The sequence below is a fragment of the Nicotiana sylvestris genome, chromosome 6 (genome assembly GCF_000393655.2).
Source record: "Nicotiana sylvestris chromosome 6, ASM39365v2, whole genome shotgun sequence".
NCBI lineage: Eukaryota > Viridiplantae > Streptophyta > Magnoliopsida > Solanales > Solanaceae > Nicotiana > Nicotiana sylvestris.
Genome location: NC_091062.1, coordinates 202073556 through 202095175, shown reverse-complemented (window position 1 = coordinate 202095175; position 21620 = coordinate 202073556).

Below are 21620 nucleotides of genomic sequence, written 5' to 3'. Positions count from 1 at the left end.
CGTATAGGCATGGTGATGAGTATCTATACGTTGGTGTCAAGTATGACCGTGAGTCTTATATTGTGATTTTCATGACTTCGTTGTATTATTCATGCCTTGGTGAAGATTTTTATTTGTTGTGTAATGTTGTGGAAAGAATTGTGACATATGAACATTGAGGAGTGTTGGCTCTAGTTGTATAACGAATTGTGAAAGTATAAGTGATAATTGAAACTCTAGAGCATTGGTTCGAATTGTGAAGTAAAAGTGAGAAAGAGAAGAGATCATTATGTTGCCCCCTTGCCGAGCTATTGTTGAGTTGAGGTTCCCTTGTATTGTGTTCTTAATTGATATTACGGATGCTTAGGTTGATGATTCTTTGTGTTACGTGTTGTAACGAGTTTATTTATAGCTGAGGTAGTTAGGTATTGTAACAAGTTTGGTTATAGCTGGGTAGTTAGGTGTTGTAACAAGGTTAGTTATAGCTGAGGTAGTTAGGTATTGTAACAAGTTTGGTTATAGCTGAGGTAATAAGATGTTGTAACAAGTTTGGTTATAGTTGCTTCTCCCTTGCCGGGATATTGTTGAAATATCTTTGTTTCCTTACCGGGATGTTTGTTTATATTATTGTGCCCTTGCCGGGATTCCTTGTGATTATTGTTGGCTTGTACATGGGAGCGGGTGGTACGCCTACCACGAGATATAATGAAATGGGAGCGAGTGGTACGCCTACCACAAGATATACTGAAGTGGTAGCGAGTGGTACGCCTACCACGAGATAAAATAAAATGGGAGCGGGTGGTATTCCTACCATGAGATATACTGAAATGGGAGAGGGTGGTACGCCTACCACGAGATATAATGAAATGGGAGCGGGTGGTACACCTACCACGAGATATAATAAAATGGGAGCGGGTGGTACGCCTACCACAAGATATACTGAAATAATAGCGGGTGGTACGCCTACCACGAGATATAATGAAATAGAAGCAGGTGGTACGCCTACCACGAGATATAAGGAAATGGGAGTGGGTGGCACGCGTGCCACGAGATACAGGAAATGGGATCGGGTTGCACACCTGCAACAAGATGTGAAAAGAAAGTGAAATCTGCCTTTGTTTTCCTTATTATTGTTAGTGGTTGGATTTTGATTCCTTTATAGTTCTCTTGATATTATATTTTTACCTGTTATTCCCCGAAACATGTTTCCTCTTCCCATCTTTACTTGTTTATTCCTGCTTTACTTTCCGTTGTTTATTATATAACTGCACAAGTTTATTTGGTGGTCTGGTCCTAGCTTCGTCACTACTTCGCCAAGGTTAGGCTAGACACTTACCAACACATGGGGTCGGTTATGCTGATACTACACTCTACACTATTTTGTGCAGACCCCAGTGTTGTGGACTTCGGACCGCAGCGAGATTGCTGATTCTTAATTATCAGGCAACACAAGGTAGTCCTGCAAGCGTCCGCAGGCCTTGGCGTCTCCTTCTATCTACTATTTCTATTTCTTTCATGCATTTCTAGAGACAGTGTTGTATTTATTTCTTTAGACCCTTTATTTGTAGTATTCTTAGACCGTCTGTGAAACTATGACACCAGTTTTGGGTAGTCGAGACTCAAACAGTTGTACTAGATATTTATGTTTAGATAGTTTGTTGTTTTTTTTTCTTCCGCTTATGTTAACTTCCGGTATTTAAATGTTATTACTTCGAAATTGTTAATGAATATAAAATAGGTAAAAAGGTAAGTTGTGCTAATAATTGGCTTGCCTAGCTCGTATTAATAGGCACCATCACGACTCCCGAGGGTGGAAAATCCGGGTCGTGACAAGTTGGTATCAGAGTTCTAGGTTACATGGGTCTCACAGTTCACAGACAACTTAGTAGAGTCTGAGGGATTGGTACGGAGATATCTGTATTTATCCCCCAGAGGCTATAAAGTTAGGAAAAGTTTCACTTCTATTCTTCCCTGTCGTGCGATTTTGTTCTCTCAATGCTGAATTGAAACCTCTACTCTTGTCCTTTCACGAATTGTGAGGTCATGTACTGCTTCTTCAGTCGAGCAGCAGCACAGACCGGTGATAGATCAGCTACGTCTTCGGAGGCTTTGTGGAGGTTGGATAGGTTTCACCAAGCTCTTCACTACTACTTTCAGCGGTGCATCTTCTGAGGATCCCCGACATTATCTAGACAGCTATCATGAGGTTCTCAAGAATATGGGGATCGTGGAGACCAATGGGGTCAATTTTGCTATTTTTCACTTGTATGGATCCGCCAAGACCTGTTGGAGAGATTATTGATTGGCTATACCAGTTAGGTCATCAACTTTGACTTGAGAACAATTCATGCAGCTATTTCTAGAGAAGTTTCTCCCCATCACTCAGAGAGAGGCCTATCAGAGGCAGTTTGAGCATCTCCAGCAGGGTTCTATGATTGTTACTCAGTACGAGATTAGATTCATCGACTTGGCTCGTCATGCTCTTATTATACTTCCCACTGTGAGAGAGAGTGAGGAGGTTCATTGAGGGACTCGTCCAACTCGCTCAGTTAGCTAGAGGTGGAGGTAGAGGTGCTAGAGGTGGAGGTAGAGGTGCTAGAGGTAGAGCTCAAACCGCTAGAGTTGGAGTCCAGCCAGCAGCGGAACATCCCAGAGACGTAGTTCAGGGTGGTGGGGCCCAGCCCCGATGTTATGCTCTTCCAGTCATGCCCGAGGCTGAGGCTTCCGATGCAGTTATTACAGGTACGGTTCTTGTTTGTCATAGAGATACTTCAGTGTTATTTGATCCAGGGTCTACGTACTCGTATGTGTCATCTTATTTTGCACCATATCTGGTCATGCCTAGTGATTCTTTGAGTGATCATGTTTATGTGTCTACGCCGGTGGGTGATTCTATTGTGGTAGATTGAGTCTATCATTCATGTATAGTTGTGATTGGAGGTCTTGAGACTCGTGTAGATTTGCTTCTTTTGGACATGGTCGATTTTGATGTCATCTTAGGGATGGACTAGTTATCACCTTACCACGCTATCTTTGATTGTCATGCCAAGACTGTGACCTTAGCCTTGCTGGGTTTACCTCATTTAGAGTGGAGAGGGACTCCTTGTCATTCTACCCGTAATGTTATCTCTTATATAAAGGCTAGGCGTATGGTCGAGAAGGGGTGTTTGGCCTATTTGGCATATGTTCGTGATTCTAGTGCTGAGGTTCCTTCTATTGATTTTGTGCCCGTTGTTTGCGAGTTTCCTGAGGTATTCCCTTCAGACCTGCCGGGTATGCCGCCCGACATGGATATTGATTTTTGCATTGATTTGGCTCCGAGCACTCAGCCTATTTCTATTCCGCCGTATAGTATGGCCCCGCCTGAGTTGAAAGAATTGAAGGAGAAATTGCAAGAATTGCTTGAGAAGGGTTTCATTAGGCCGAGTGTTTTGCCTTGAGGTGCGTCGGTGTTGTTTGTTAAGAAGAAGGACGGATCGATGAGAATGTGTATTGATTACCAGTAATTGAACAAGGTTACAATCAAGAATAAGTATCCATTGCCGAGGATTGAAGATTTATTTGATCAGCTTCAGGGTGCCAAGGTATTTTCGAAGATTGACTTGAGATCTGGCTACCATCAGTTGAGGATTAGGGCATCCGATGTCCCTAGGACAGCTTTCCACACTCGGTACGGGCATTACGAGTTCTTGGTGATGTCATTTGGGTTGACGAATGCCCCATCAGCTTTTATGGATTTGATGAACCGAGTGTTCATGCCTTACTTGGATTCGTTCGTGATAGTCCTCATTGATGATATTTTGATATATTCCCGCAGCCGAGAGGAGCACGAGCAACATCTTAGAGTGGTTCTTCAGACCTTGAGGGATAGTCAATTATATGTTAAGTTCTCGAAGTGTGAGTTCCGGTTGAGTTCAGTTGCATTTTCTGGGTCATGTTGTATCAACAGAAGGTATTCAGGTTGATCCGAAGAAGATTGAGGCAGTCAAGAACTGGCCTAGACCAGCATTAGCTACAGAGATTTCTAGTTTCTTAGGATTGGCAGGCTACTATCGTCGGTTCGTGGAGGGGCTTTCGTCTATCGCATCCCCGATGACCAGGTTGACCCAGAAGGGTGCCTAGTTCATATGGTCGGATGAATGTGAGGCGAGCTTTCAGAAGCTCAAGACAACTCTAACTACGGCACCGGTATTATTTTTGTCTACAGGTTCAGGGACTTATATAGTTTATTGCGATGCATCTCGTATTGGGCTTGGTGCAGTGTTGATGCAGGGTGGCAAGGTCATTGCCTATGCTTCGCGACATGGGAGCGGGTGGTACGCCTACCATGAGATATACTTAAATGGGAGCGAGTGGTACGCCTACTACGAGATATAATAAAATGGGAGCGGGTGGTATGCCTACCACAAGATATAAGAAAATGGGAGTGGGTGGCACACCTTCCATGAGATACAGGAAATGGGATCGGGTTGCACGCTTGAAACAAGATGTAAAAAGAAAGTAAAATTTGCCTTTGTTTTCCTTATTCTTGTTAGTGGTTGGATTTTGATTCCTTTATAGTTCTCTTGATATTCTGTTTTTACCTGTTATTCCTCGAAGCATGTTTCCCTCTCCCATCTTTACTTGTTTATTCCTACTTTACTTTTAGTTGTATATTATGTAACTGCACAAGTTTATTTGGTGGTCTGGTCCTAGCTTCGTCACTACTTCGCCGAGGTTAGGCTAGGCACTTACCAGCACATAGGGTCGGTTGTGCTGATACTACACTCTGCACTCTTTTGTGTAGACCCCAGTGTTGTGGACTTCGGACTACAGTGAGATTGCTGATTCTTGATCATCAGGCGACCCGAGGTAGTCCTGCAGGCGTCCGCAGGCCTTGGCGTCTCCTTCTATCTACTATTTCTATTTCTTTCATGCATTTCTAGAGACAGTGTTGTATTATTTCTTCAGACCCTTTATTTATAGTATTCTTAGACCATCTGTGAAACTGTGACACCAGTTCTGGGTAGTCGAGACTCAAACAGTTGTACTAGATATTTATGTTCAGATAGTTTGTTTTTTTTTCTTCCGCTTATGTTAACTTTCGCTGTTTAAGTGCTATTACTTCGAAATTGTTAATGAATATAAAATGGGTAAAAAGGTAAGTTGTGCTAATAATTGGCTTGCCTAGCTCGTATTAGTAGGCACCATCACGACTCCCGATGGTGGAAAATTCGAGGCGTGACACTGATCCAGCCATGAAATTATCGTCGATTGTCCTTTTTTAATAAGTTACTCTCTCCGTTCACTTTTACTTGACCTATTTTGATTTTTCTCGCTCCTTAAGAAATAATAAATGAAGTACATAATTTATCATGATACCCATATTAATTAGTGCATATTTTATTTAATTTGAGAAAATAATTTGAAATGAGTAATAAATACTGTGGGTATAATAGCAAAAAAAAAGTTGTCTTCTTTTGATATGCGTAAAGTGACAAGTAAAAATAAAAATCTATTTTTAGTATACATGCCAAGTAAAAATGAAGGAAGAGGGTTTTTAGTAAATTGTCCTCTTTTTATTTATCTTGCAATTGATAGCCCTTAGATTATGGTCTAAAGATTTATTTTGAGCAAATTAAAAATCTTATAGATGTAACGACCCGGCCGGTCGTTTCATGAGTTATCGCTTTTGTTTTCCCCATTTTTGCTTCTTTGTATGTTGTTCGGCTGTATCTCATCGCATCGTGTTGGTTAGTTTGGGTTCGGAGTGGTTTTTTAGAGAAATGAGACACTTAGTGTCTTAAGTTGGCCTTTTAGTTGAAAAAGTCAACCGGAAGTTGACTTGTGAGTAAACGATCTCGGAATTTGGTTTTTATAATTCGGATAGCTTCGTGAGTTGATTCGGGACTTAGGAGCGTGATCGGAATATGTTTTGGAGGTCCGGGGGTAAATTTAGGCTTGAATTGGCGAAATTAGAATTTTGGCATTTTTCGGTTGGTAGTGGAAATTTATATATCGGGGTCAGAATGAAATTCCAGAAATTTGAGTAGGTATATTGTGTCATTTGGGACGTGTGTGCAAAATTTCAGGTCATTCGGACGAGGTTTGATAGACTTTTTGATCGAATTCAAAATTCGGAATTTTTTAGAATTCTTAGGCTTGAATCCGATGATGATTTGATGTTTTTTCGAGCGTTCTGAAGGTTGGAACAAGTTTGAATGATGTTATGGGATGTGCTAGCATGTTTGGTTGAGGTCTGAAGGGCCTCGGGGGAGTTTCGGGTGGTTAAACGGATCAAATTCTTGTTTTGAAAGTTGCAGATTTCTTTAATTCTGTGTTGTAGAGTTTTGCCCTTCACGTTCGCGAGAGGGAACTCGCGTTCGCGAAGGGATGTAAAGTGAGGTAGGAGAATTGCCCTTCGTGATGTTGGTCCCGCGTTTGTGAAGGGTGAGGCTGAGTGTGCATCACGAACGCGATGTAGGTCTCGCGTTCGCGTAGAGTAACTGGAGCAGCTGGGGGCCCTGGTAGTTTGTTCTTCGCGTTCGCGTTGGTGTGTTGCGTTCACGAAGGCTTGGGAAGCTGAAGCTTCACGTTCACGAGATGGAAGTCGCGTTCGCGTAAGAGGATTAATTGGTCAATGGAATTTTGTGCTTCGTGAACGCGAGGCTTTGACCGCTTTCGCGAAGACGGAATTTTTGCCTGGGCAGAATGTTTAAATAGTAGCCTTCGCGATTTTTGGTCTATTTCCACCATTGTTGAGCGATTTTGGAGCTTTTTGAGAAGGATTGAAGAGGGAATAAAAGGAAAACACTTGGAGGTAAGATTTTTGAACTCAATACTCGATTCTATGGTGATTTCTACCTAATTAGACATGAAATTTATGGGATTTAAAGCCTAAAATTGGGGAATCTTGAAATTAGAGACTTTGATTTAGGGATTTGAGGGGTCGTTTGTGGTTGGATTTTGATGTAGTTTATATGTATGAACTCTTGAGAGTGTAAGGATTCTAGTTTTGTGATTTTTATCGGAATCCGAGATGTGGGTCCGAGGGTCGGGTTTGGCAAATTTCGGGATTTCTTGGTGTAGATTGATTATTTTCGAGTGGGCTTTGTTCCCTTAGCATGTTTTGATGGTATGAATTTGTTTTTGGTTAGATTTGGAGTATTTGGAGGCTAAGTCGAGAGGCAAATGCATCGCGGGCTAGAGTTTGGACCGGATTGAGGTAAGTAATGATTGTAAATATTATCATGAGGGTATGAAACCCCGGATTTCACATCGTTGTGCTACTTTGAGGTGACGTACACGCTAAATGATAAGCGTGGGGTCGTGCACCATTAGGGATTGTGACTTAGCCCGTCCCATACGACTGTTAAGTCATGTATTTGATTGAAAATTGTTTGATATCATTGTGTTTTGGAAAGTATTATCATGTTTTTGGGCTGAATGCCATATTTGGGCCTCGTACCAACTGTTTTGGACCTTTAAGGGCTTTTTACTACTATTCCTCACTACTTTGATTTAATATTTGTACTCAGTCATGTTGTATTCTACTATTTTCATAACTTAGCCGTATTTACTCCGTTTTGATCTTTAAATGATATTTTGGGCTGAGCATCATGTTTTACTGTTGCCCGAGTGACTTGAGAGGTTTTGACTGAGTGATGTCGAGGGCCTGTGTTGTGAGGTTATTGTGGGATTGGGATGTGCATCGTAGCATGTTGTACTGATTGTGATATATGAGAGGCCGAGGGCCTGATTTTGTTATGCCACGAGATGGCTTGTGATAGCGCTTGGGCTATAGGAGCCCCTCCGGAGTCTGAATACCCCCAGTGAGTGCGAGTACCCAGTGTGAGATGTGATATTGCCCCAAGAGCTGTTGTTGTTTCATGTTATTGCCCAAGAGGCTGATTACGAGTGATTGTGAGGTAGCCCGAGGGGCTGGTTCTGTTGATATTTTGCCCGAGGGGCGGTTGTGGTACATATTTGGCCCGAGGGGCTGTTTATGTTTCTATCCTTTTACTTATTGTTTTCATTACTCATTTGAAAGATGTTTTAAAAGGTTTTACTGAACTGAGTTATTTTTACGAGTTTTATTGCTTTACTGCATTGTTTCTGGACTTATATTGTTTTGTTGTAGCGTTATGACATGGTTTACGTGTTTTCTTACTTCTCAGTTGCCTTTACTTTTATTACTTATTGAGTTGGCATACTCACATTACTCCCTGCACCTTGTGTGCAGATCCAGGAGTCTCAGATCGCGATAGGAAGTGCTGATCAGCCTTCCAGCAGGTCTCCGGAGTTGACTAGGTAGTTGCTTGGCATTCGCAGCCCAGTGCTTCTCCTCCCTATCTTATTCAGCTTTGTATTAGCATTTGGTTTTTAGACTATGTTGTCCTTTCTTATTCCAAGACGAGTTATAGTTGCTCATGACTGGTGACACCCCGATGTCGGGCTGTATTATATTTCTGCACTGTTTATCTTAACTTATATTATGGGATTTTAGCTAAGTAATGGCTTTAAATGACTTATTATAAATGTCTGGTTGGTTTTGGAGTTTGTGCCGGCTGGCCTAGTTTCACGTTAGGCACCATCACGATCGGGTCGGTTTTAGGATCGTGACAATAAAAATGTTAAGACTATGATCTAAAATTTTATATATTATTATAAATGTTGACCACAATCTAATATTTTATGAGCAAATTGAATATTATATGAGCAAATATTAGACCTGAGTTTAAAATTAGGATAATGTTATGAAACAATAAAAGAAGAAGAGTATTGCAGAGAAAAATAGAGAGAAAATTCTTATTGATTTGAGATCAATTAGAATAGAATAGAATCCCTCTATTTATAGGGTGAAAGTGATTTAGCCACCAAGTAACAAACACTAAAAATCTCTCTAAAATATAGACATTCACCTTAAATACAATTCTATTTATAACACTCCCTCTTGAATATCTATGCAATGGATAATGTGTCCCGTTAAAATCTCAACTAAAACAAAACCTAGTGGGAAAAAAATCTAAAGAAGGAAAATACACTTATCTAACAATACGCCTTTTGATTGCCTCGTTAAAAACCTTGCAAGAAAAATCCAGTGGGACTAAATCTTGCAAGGAAAAAGAGTACAATGCCTATTAACTCCCCCTAATGAGAGCATCAATTCACATTATTGAGCATTCGCATCTCAATCTTGTCATATCTCCTTTTATGAATCCTCCATTCAATTGGGCTGTCATGCTGCTTTGTCTTCGTACAAAATCATGGGTAGTTTGTCACATTTCAACCACACACATTCTCGACTTGCTTCATAAATAGCAATTATCTCGGCATGATTAGATGAAGTAGCCACGATTGATTGTTTAGTCCATCGCCAAGATATGACAGTGCCTCCACATGTAAACACATAGACTTTTTGAGATCGAGCCTTGGGTGGGTTAGATAAATACCCAGCATCGGCATAACCAACAAAATCGGGACTACAATCATTGCCATAAAATAAGCTCATATCGGTAGTCCCTTTTAGATACCGCAATACTTATTTGATTCCATTCTAATATCTCTTTGTAGGAGCAGAGCTATGTCTCACTAAGACATTAACTGAAAAAGTTGTGTCATGTGATCTTCTAGATCACTTACCTCCTTATTATTTTCATTTTGATCATTTGCTCATCTTCTTTATCAAGAATTTTATTTGAAACCGATTTGTCTATACGTTTTAAGCATACTATAGATTTTGTCCTTCGAGGACTTATTCTAATAGGAGCATTTGTAGTGAGAATATAGTTACTTTCTTTGGGTCAGCAAATGCCTCTGGCATGCTTTGCATTATAATGCAAATGAATTATCTTTTTATGAGCTTCAAGTTCATATTATCTTATTCGAGGATCTAGTGGTACAAATGATAAATCATTCCACGTAACTTTTTCTCTACTGTTTAGCATGCCTCCTCCTCATGTTAGAAAAACTAACTTGCTTCTTTAACTTTGGAAATCCACCATTATGCATTATAATGTTAATCAAAATATACACCGCTCATCAATTATAATTAGATGGAATTATTTTGTTCCTAATCCTGAACCACTTGTGAGGGAATAATATAATATACTTTTGTATATAACATATATCAAACTGATATAGATAATTTTATTCTCTTAAGCAATAATTTATCTATTAATTATGTCACACCTCCTTTTTCCCGAAGGATAGGGAGTTTTTCCGATTAAAGTGACATTAATTGATATGAGATTGTTTATTTAGTTTCAGAGTCGTCACTTGGGATCATTTATGGTGTCCCAAGTCACCAGTTGATTGTAAACCCCAAATCGAGGAAATTTGAATCTGTTTTAAAGTCCGCGAAACCAGAAGACCAGGTAAAGAATTTTGTTAACCGGGGAGAAGGTGTGAGGCACTCCAAATTTCGTGATTTTAGCACGGTCGCTCAACTATTAATAATTGACCTAATTATCTGGTTTATTATGAATTTTAAGCCTATTGTGCATTTTTGACTTTCTAACCGCTTTGAATTAATTTAAAATGCTTTTGGGATTATGGAATTTATTTGAACAAGTCTTGATGTCGCGACACTTATTGTTTTTAGAACACATTGCGAATCGCGCCACGTGAAATGCACCCAAGATTTACAACATGTTGATATTATTATTTGAAGTTATGGTCGAATCATGTGAAATGCACACACTCGAATTGGGATTTACATAACATGACTATGCCACGGGAACCGTACTCATAGTCACAAATGACGCCGAAACCTATCAAATCACATTCGAATGACCTGAAATTTTACACACACGTTACAAATGACACTACAAACATACTTCAACTTTCGTAATTCCAATCCGACCCTGATATCAAGATTTCCACTGTCGACCGGAAAACGCCAAATTTTCAATTTCGCCAATTCAAGCCTAAATATACCACGAATCCCCAAAATACATCCGAACACGCTCCTAAGTCCAAAATCACCCAACGAAGCTAACCAAATCATAAAAATCCAAATTCGAGACATATACTAAAAAGTCAAGACTGGGTCAAACCTTTCAAATTTAAAGCTTCAAGTTGAGAATCATTCTTCCATATCTATTCTGATTAACCTGAAAACTAAAACCGACAATCTACATAACTTATAATACACCATACGGAACTAGTCTTTCCCGATAATTGGCAAGCGAAGTGAAAATGCTCAAAACGACTGGTCGGGTCGTTACAATTTTACCTAATTATGGACTAATGCAACTAATTAATTAATTAACTAACCTAAGAATGCACTTCGTGATTTTATGTATTTAACTAATGCATTTAACAATGTAATTAAATTCTAAAATGCAATTTAAAATCTAGAATGCTGTGAAATTAAGATTTGAATATTTTATGATTTTCTATGGTTTTAAAACAAATCTAAATATGTATGAACAACTCTAAACTATTTTGGAATATTTTTAGGAGCGATTTGCATTAAGGAAAAAATTGGGTGCTAACAAATTGGAGACACTCAATAAATTATTTTGCTAAACTAGCTGTGATGTAAACCAACTTATCAAGATGAAATGTCTTGAATAGAAAATTTGAATATTATGCTCTAAAGTAAATTATTGAGCAAGTTACCTTGCAAACACCAAGTTGTGGGTTAATAATAATTGCACAGGTAACTATCTCATAGATACATCTTATGTGGTACATATGGCAGGTGAATGTGCCCATATTCACCTTTGATATTTCCAGCATTTATGGGATTCAATCCCAATTTTAGTTGGTCTATTAATTAACGAGAACAAGAAATATAAGAAAATTCGTAAAGAACTTTCTAGTTCTTTAATATTTACCCATGTGTCTCTTTTATTTTTGCATATCATACTTAAATTAACATAGCTAAAACAATTATGTTAGCTCAATAAATTATCAATATTGATAAACTTCAGGTTTACACCATGACGCGTGCAATCATTAATAAACTCCAAGTTTATATGATATGGGTTTTTATATCATTAAACTTTTATTTTATTATAGCATTCTTGTCACGACCCCATTCGCCATCCATGAATATCGTGACGGCACATAGTCTCTAGACTAGGTAAGCCTAACAAATTGCGGAAACAGAAAACAACAGAATAAAACTAGCCAAAAACTGAAGAAATAACATAATGAGCGTTTAAGATGTCGCTCGCATATACAATACAAACTCTCGAACTGAAACAACATTTCTCAAAACTCGAAATCTCATGAAATCACAAGCTATTGGATAACTACAAGTGTCTAACACCAGAATATCTAAACAAAAGTAAATACAGAAGGGCTGATACTATAAGGGAGAATGGAAAGGGACTCCTCGATTTGCGAACGCGGCAGATATACCTCGAAGTCTCTAGAGAATCGCCTCACCTCAAGGGTAGTAGGGCTGAGTCGAAGTACCTCGATCTGCACATGAAAAACATGCGCAAAAAGGGCATGAGTACACCACAGCGGTACTCAGTAAGTGCCAAGCCTAACCTCAGTCAGGTAGTGACGAGGAAGGTCAGGGCCCTACTGAGTTTAGATGAAAAACAAGGTATAATAGTATAAAATAAGACAGTATAATTAAGTGCATACAATAAGAAGTACACAGGATAGTAAGAACAACAACAACTACAATAGAGACAAAATAATCATAGAAAGAATACAGCTCAACACAGAGGAACAACTGGGGATCTCCCAAGATACTATCCTGTAGTCCCAAATATAAATATGCAGTGGATCTCCCGGGTGTCATCCCATAGTCCAACTCATAATGCGCGGGGATCTCCCGAAATACCGATCCGTAGTCCCAAATGTAAATATCAAGTACTGGGGGAATCTACCCGGTGCAGTCCCGTAGTTCTAATATAAAAGTGTAGGGGGGTCTCCCAAAATACAAATCCGTAGTCCCAAAGTAAACATGCAGGGGGATCTCTCGGGATACCATCATGTAGTCCCAAAATAAACACACAACAGTAACACTAAGAACACTCAATTCAATTCAAATTTCATGCCAAGGTAATACAAGTATTTCTAACCTAGCATGCTACACAGAATCCAAATAAGACAGTTTGAGTAAGTAAAACAATTAAGTCAATTATACATACTTCCCAAAGCTAATAGTAGGCTTAAATTACAAGTAGTATAACAGGAAAAGAAACACAATTATAATTAATTAATGAAAATGGGATTTTTAACAATTAGCAAAAGTACGCACTCGTCACCTCAAGTACAAGGCATTTCAATTATCAACAATACCAAATCCTAAGGGGAGTTCCCCCACACGAGGTCAGGCAAACCACTTACCTTGAACCAGCTCAATCAACTCGAAACCACGTTCTTGCCACGAGTATCCGACTCCAAATGACCCAAATCTATTTAAAATAATTGCATAATGTAAATATAACTTCAAGTAACTAATTCAAATAATAAATTCTAAGCTAATACACGAAATTAGGAAAAATGACCAAAACGCCCCTGGGCCCACATCTCGGAATCGAGTAAAATTTACAAATTCGGAACCCTCATGCTCTCACGAGTTCATTCATACCAAAAGTACTAAAATCGGACCCCAAATGGTCCCTCAAATCACCAATCAAATCTCTCCAATTAATCAAGCCCTAACCCCCAATTTACCACTGATTTTTCCTTCAAATTTCATGCTTAGAATGATAAAAATCACCATAATAATGAGCTTAGGAACCAAGGACCTTACCTCAATGAATCCCTCTAAAAATCTCCCTTTGAAATGGCTCCCAAAAGCTTCACCCCAAATGAAATATTGAGAAAAATGGCCAAAAATCGCGAAGGGTGAAATATATACCTTCTGATCCAGGGATTCCGCACCTCTGGCCATTTCCTGTTTCTGCGGTCTAACCCACCGCACCAGTGGTTTTCACTTAAAGGTCTGGGACCGCACCTCCGGTCACTCTCTCGCACCTGCACCATCGCAGATCCGTCCAGATGTTTGCTTCTGCGGCTCCGCCTGACTCACCTCTTGGACGCTTCTACGGCTTGCTTCCGCATCTGCGGGAGTCGCACCTGCGGCCTCCTAACCGCAGATGCGGTTATGACAGTAACCATAAAACTTCAGCTGCCAAACCCAACTCCAATCCTCCCGTCATCCATCCGAAATCACCCTGAGGCACTCGGGACCTCAACCAAAAGCACGAACAAGTCATATAACTAATATCCAAACTTATACATATCTTCAAAACACCTCAAACAACATCGAATCAACCAACTAACATCGGATTCAAGCCTAAGAACTTTAAAAACTCTCGAATTACTCTTTCGATCAAAAAGTCTATCAAACCTCGTCCGAATGACCTGAAATTTTGCACACACATCACTTTAACACTACAGAGCTACTCCAACTTCCGGAATTCCATTACGACCCTAATATCAAAATTTCACTATCGAACCGCAAACTTCAAAAATTCAACTTTCAGCATTTCAAGCCTAATTAAGCGACGGACCTCTAAAATACAATCCGAACACGCCCCTAAGACTGAAATCACCCAAAGGAGCTAACGGAACCGAGAGAATTCCATTCCGAGATCGTCTTCACACTGCTCTGACTACGGTCCAAATTCTAAAACTTAAACTCTCATTTAGGGACTAAGTGTCCCAAAACTCTCCGGAACCCCAAATAAATCCTCCCATTAACTCACAATAGCAGAAACAAACACGGGAAAAGCAGTTAATAGGGGATCGGGGCGTTAATTCTTAAAACGACCGGCCGGGTCATTACATCCTCCTACACTTAAACATTTATTCTTCCTCGAACGAGCATAGAGACATACCTGAAGTAGTGAAAAGATAAAGGTAACAGCTGCGCATATCCTGCTCGGTCTCCCAGGTCGCCTCCTCGACCGGCTTACCCTACCACTGAATCTTTACTGATACAATGGTCTTTGACCTTAGCTTCCTAACCTGCATGTCCACTATTGCTACTGGCTCCTCAACATAAGATAGATCCTTGTCCAACTGAACTAACCTGAAATCCAACACGTGCGATGGATTATCGCGATACCTCTTGAGTATCGAAACATAAAATACCGAATGTACTCCTGCCAAGCTGGAAGGTAAGGCAAGCTCATAAGCAACCTACCCAACATGCCGCAATATCTCAAAGGGACCAATAAACCTCGGACTCAACTTCCCTTTCTTCCCAAATCTCATAACGCCCTTTATAGGCGAAACCGAAGCAAAACCCGCTCTCCAACCATATAAGAAACATCACGAACCTTCCGGTTCACGTAACTCTTCTGTCTGGCTGGGCTGTGTGGAGTCTATCCTGAATCACCTTAACCTTCTCTAAAGCATCCTGAACCAAGTATGTGCCCAATAACCTAGCCTCACCCAGCTCAAACCAACCCACCGGGGATCTATACCGCCTACCATATAAAGCCTAGTACGGAACCATATGAATGTTATACTAATAGTTGTTGTTGTAGGCAAACTCCGCCAATGGCAAGAACTGATCCCAAGACCCTCTAAACTCAATCACATACACACGGAGCATATCCTCAAGAATCTAAATAGTGCGCTCGGACTGTCCGTCCGTCTAAGGGTGAAATGTTGTGCTCAACTCTACCCGAGTACCTAACTCATGTTGTACCACCTTCCAGACCCATGATGTGAACTGAGTACCTCTATCTGAAATGATGGAAACTGGAATACCATGCTGACAAACAATCTCCCAGATATAAATCTCCGGCAACCGCTTCGAAGAATAGGTAGTACACACGGGAATGAAGTGTGCGGACTTGGTCAGCCGATCCACAATCACCCAAATGGCATTGAACTTTCTCAAACTCCGTGGGAGTCCAACTACGAAGTCCATGGTGATTCTCTCCCACTTCCACTTTGGAATCTCTATCTGTTGAAGCAGCCCACCTGGTCTTTGGTGCTCATACTTCACCTGCTGACAGTTGAGACACCGAGGTAGAAACCTAACTATATTTTTCTTCATCCACCTCCACCAATAGTGTTGCCTCAGATCCTGGTACATCTTCGCAGCACCCGAATGAATGGAATATCGTGAACTATGGGCCTCCTCTAAAATCAACTCCCGAAGCCCATCAGCATTGGGTACCAAATCTGACCCTGCATCCTCAACATCCCGTCATCACCAATAGTCATATCTCTGGCATCACCATGTAGAACCTTGTCCTTGAGGACAAGCAAATGAGGGTCATCAAACTGACGCTCTTTGATACAATCAAATAAGGAAGACTGAGAAACCACGAAAGCTAGAACCCGACTGGACTCCAAAAGATTCAATCTCACAAACTGGCTGGCTAAGGCCTGAATATTCACCATGGGCCTCTCCGCTGCTGGTAAATAGGCCAAACTCCCCAAGCTCTCCGCTTGGCGACTCAAAGCATTGACCACTACATTGGCCTTGCCCGGGTGATACAAAATAGTGATATCATAGTCCTTCAGCAGCTCTAACCACCTTCTTTGACGCAAATTAAGATCCTTCTGCTTGAACAAATGCTGCAAACTCTAGTGATTAGTATAAATCTCACAAGGCACACCGTACAAATAATGATGCCAAATCTTCAAGGCGGGAACAATGGCAGCTAACTCGAGATCATGGATAGGATAATGCTTCTCATGTACTTTCAACTGTCTGGATACGTAGGCAATTACCATACCGTCCTGCATCAATACCGCTCCAAGGCCGATCCTCGAGGCATCAAAATAGATAGAATAAGACCCCGAACTTGTAGGCAATATCAAAATTGGGGTTGTAGTCAAAACTGTCTTGAGTTTTTGAAAGCTCTCCTCACACTCTTCCATCTACTGGAACGGAGCACCCTTCTAGGTCAGCCTGGCCATAGGGGTTGCAATGGATGAAAACCCCTCAACGAATCGACGGTAATAACCCGCCAAGCCAAGAAAACTGCGGATCTCTGTAGTTGAGGATGGTTTGGGCCAACTCTGCACTACTTCCACTTTCTTCGGATCCACCTGAATACCCTCACTCGATAACATGTGGCCTAAGAATGCCACGAAATCCAACCAAAACTCACATTTCGAGAACTTTGCATATAACTTATTTTCTCTTAAAGTCTGAAGCACTGTCCTCAGGTGTTGCTCATGATCTTTCCAACTCCGGAAATACACCAGAATATCATCAATAAAGACAATGACGAATGAGTCAATATATGGCCAGAACACACTTTGCATCAAATGCATAAAGGCTGCTGGGGCATTGGTCAGCCCAAATGACATAACAAGGAACTCATAATGACCATACCGAGTCCTGAAAGCAGTCTTCGGGGTATCTGGCTCCCGAATCTTCAACTGATGGTAACCTGAACGCAAGTCAAACTTAGAAAACACTCATGCACCCTGAAGCTGGTTAAATAGATCATCAATGCGAGGCAACGAATATCGGTTCTTCACTGTAACTTTGTTCAATTGGCGATAATCAATGCACATACGCATAGAACTATCCTTTTTCTTCACAAACAAGACAGGAGCACCCCAAGGTGATATACTTGGCCGAATAAAACCCTTATCAAGAAATTCCTGTAACTGATCTTTCAACTCCTTCAACTTAGGAGGGGCCATACGATACGAAGGAATAGAAATAGGTTGAGTGCCCGGCAACAGATCAATGCCAAAATCAATATCTCTATCGGGTGGCATGCCCATAAGGTCAGCTGGAAATATATCAGGATAATCTCGTACTACTAGGACTGAATCAACTGTAGGGGTATCAATACTGATATCTCTCACATAAGCTAGATACGCGTCACACCCCTTATCAACCATACGTTGAGCCTTAAGGGATGAAATAACTCTACTGGAAGTATGATCTAAGGTACCTCTCCACTCTACTCGCGGTACACCTGGCATAGACAGCATCACAGTTTTGGCGTGACAATCAAGAATAGCATAATGGGGCGACAACCAGTCCATGCCCAAGATAACATCAAAATCTACCATGCTGAGCAATAATAAATCGACTCTGGTCTCAAAACCACTAAGACCAACTACACACGATCGATAAACATGGTCCACAATAAGAGAATCTCCCACAAGAATAGAAACATAAATAGGGGAACTCAAAGAATCCTGAGGTACACCCAAATGCGGGGCAAAATAAGAAGACACATAAGAATAGGTGGGGCCTGGATCAAATAAAATCGATACATCTCTATGACAAACCAGGATAATACCTATGATGACAGAATCAGAGGCGACAACCTCGGTATGGGTAGGAAGGGCATAATATCTGGCCTGGCCTCCCCCTTAGGGCGACCTCGACCTCTCTAACCTCCACCTCTAGCTAGCTGAGTAGGTGGGGTAGCAACTGGAGCTGTAACCATAGTCTGAGAACTCTGCGGGGCACGCTGTGGCTGAGAAGTCTGTGGAGCTGCATCCCTTCTAAGTCTGGGGCAATCCCTCACCATATGGAATGTGTCACCACACTTAAAACAAGCTCTAGGAGGATGTGGCGGCTGTGACTGGCTTGGTCTAGGTCTGCTGGACTAACCACTAAAAACACCCCGCGCAGGAGGCGCACTAGATATTAGAGGTGCATAATAAGGCTCCTAAGGCCTAAGAGGAGCTGGAATACTGCTGGCTGCTGGAAGAGCTGAATGAACAGGGTGACTCATATAACTCCTACCATGACGAACTGCAGCTACAGCACGAGCACCAAAATAATGGCCCGACTCTCGAGACCTCTTGGCCTCCCTCTCCTCTCTATCCCTAGCATACATACCCTCCACTCTCCTAGCAATGCTCACCACCTGCTGATAAGAAATATCCATCTCCAATTCACGAGCCGTGCTAGACCTGATGCTGGGAATAAGCCCCTCAATAAACTAGCAAACCCTCTGTCAAATAGTAGAAACCAAGGCTGGGGCATGTCTAGCCAAGCTAGTGTAACAAACAACATACTCCGAGACAGTCATAGTACTATAGCACAAATGCTCAAACTCTGCACGCCATGCGTCCCTGAGGCTCTAAGGAACATACTCTCTCAGGAACATATCAAAAAACTAAGTCCAAGTCAGGGAAGCTGCCTCATCTGGACTGTCTAACTCATAAGTACGCCACCACTCATATGCGACTCCTCAAAATTGGAAAGTAGTGAAGGAAACCCCGCTCGATCCTGATATACCCATGGTACCAAGAATACGGTGGCACTCATCTAGAATCCCAAATCATCATATGATGCTAGAACACTAAATACACGAGGCTTATACTTTTTGAACCTCTTAAGCCTCAGCTGCTCATCCTCGGAAGCTCCTGCCTGTCCTCGGGCTGATCCAGGACTGCAGGCAATAAAGGATTAATCTCTAGGACCTAATAAACATGCACTCGCTGCTCAGGAGTCCAGGTGGCCGGAGTTTATGCTCCTCCCCTATCCCCTGTCCTAAGATGTAGCTGCAGCAAGGGGAAACAACCCTGCCTGAGCCAGAGTGGTGTACATGCTCATGAAATATGTAAGAGTCTCCTGGAGAGCTGGAGTAGTAGTAGTAGTAGGCGTATCAGGTGCCTGGACTTTGGCTGGAACTGCTGGTGGCACCTCGGAGGCAGCTAGCACGGGTGCTCTGGCTAAACCACGTGCGTGTTCTCGTCCTCTACCTCGGCTCCGACCTCTAACGGCTCTAGTAGGGGGCGCGGGTGCTTGATCATCTCGAGTAACATGTGTCCTCACCATCTGTGAGAGAATAGAAGACAAAAGTTTAGAATTGTGATATCAACATCTTGCACGACAAGGAAATCAAATGAAGTGGTATTTTCCTAACAGTTACATAGCCTCTCGTAGATAAGTACAAACGTTTCTGTATCGATCCGCGAGACTCTAATAAACTGTCTTGTGATTCATGATTCCTATGAACCTAGAGCTCTGATACCAACTTGTCACGACCCTAGTTCGCCCTTCGTAAACTATCGTGATGGCACCTAGTCTCTACGACTAGGTAAGCCTAACAAATTGCGGAAACAGAAAACAACAGAATAAAACTAGCCAAAAACTGCAAAATAACATAATGAAGCATTTAAGATGCCACTCGGCATATAAAATACAAACTCTTGAACTGAAACAACATTTCCCAAAACCCGGAATCTCATGAAATCACAAGCTATTAGATAACTACAAGTGTCTAACTCTGGAATGTCTAAACAAAAGAAAATGCAGAAGGGCTAATACTATAAGGGAGAATGGAAAGGGACTCCTCGGTTTGCGGACGCGGTAGATATACCTCGAAGTCTCTAGAGAATCGCCTCGCCTCAAGGGTAGTAGGGCTGAGTCGAAGTACCTGGATCTTCACATGAAAAACATGCAGAAAGGGCATGAGTACACCACAGTGGTACTCAGTAAGTGCCAAGCCTAACCTCGGTCGGCTGGTAACGAGAAAGGTCAGGGCCCTACTGAGTTTAGATGAAAAACAAGGTATAATAGTATAAAATAAGACAATATGATTAAGTGCATACAATAAGAAGTACACAGGATAGTAAGAACAACAACAACTACAATAGAGACAAAATAATCATAGAAAGAATACAGCTCAACACAGAGGAACAACTGGGGATCTCCCAGGATACTATCCTGTAGTCCCAAATATAAATATCCAGTGGATATCCCGGGTGCCGTCATGTAGTCCAACTCATAATACACGGGGATCTACCGGAATACTGATCCATAGTCCCAAATGTAAATATGCAGTACTAGAGGAATCTACTCGGTGCAGTCCCGTAGTTCTAATATAAAAGTGCAGGGGGATCTCCCGGAATACAAAGCCGTAGTCCCAAAGTAAACAGGCAGGGGATCTCCCGGGATAACGTCCCGTAGTCCCAAAGTAAACACACAACAGCAACACGAAGAACACTCAATTCAATTCAAATTTCATGCCAAGGTAATATAGGTATTTCTAACCTAGCATGTTGTACAGAATCTAAATAAGACAGTTTGAGAAAGTAAAGCAATTAAGTCAATTAGACATGCTTCCCTAAGCTAACAGTAGGCTTAAATTGCAAGTAGTATAAGAGGAAAAGAAACACAATTATAGTTAATTAATGAAAATAGGATTTTTAACAATTAGCACAAGTACGCACACGTCGCCTCACGTACAAGGAATTTCAATTATCAACAATACCAAATCCTAAGGGGAGTTCCCCCACACAAGGTTAGGCAAGCCACTTACCTCGAACCATCTCAATCAACTCGAAACCACGTTCTTGACACAAGTATCCAACTCCAAATGGCCCAAAATCTATTTAAAGTAATTGCATAATGTAAATATAACTTCAATTAACTAATTCAACTAATAAATTCTAAGCTAATATGCAAAATTAGGAAAAATGACCAAAATGCCCCCAGTCCCATGTCTCGGAATCGGCTAAAATTTTAAACTTCGGAACCCTCACGCTCTCACGAGTTCATTCATACCAAAAGTACCAAAATCGGACCTAAAATCACCACTCAAAGCTCTCCAATTAATCAAGCCCCAACCCCCAATTTACCACTGATTTTCCTTCAAATTTCATGCTTAGAATGATAAAAATCACCATAATAACGAGCTTAGGAACCGAGGACCTTACCTCAATGAATCCCTCTGAAAATCTCCCTTGAAATGGCTCCCAAAAGCTTCATCCCGAATGAAATATTGAGAAAAATG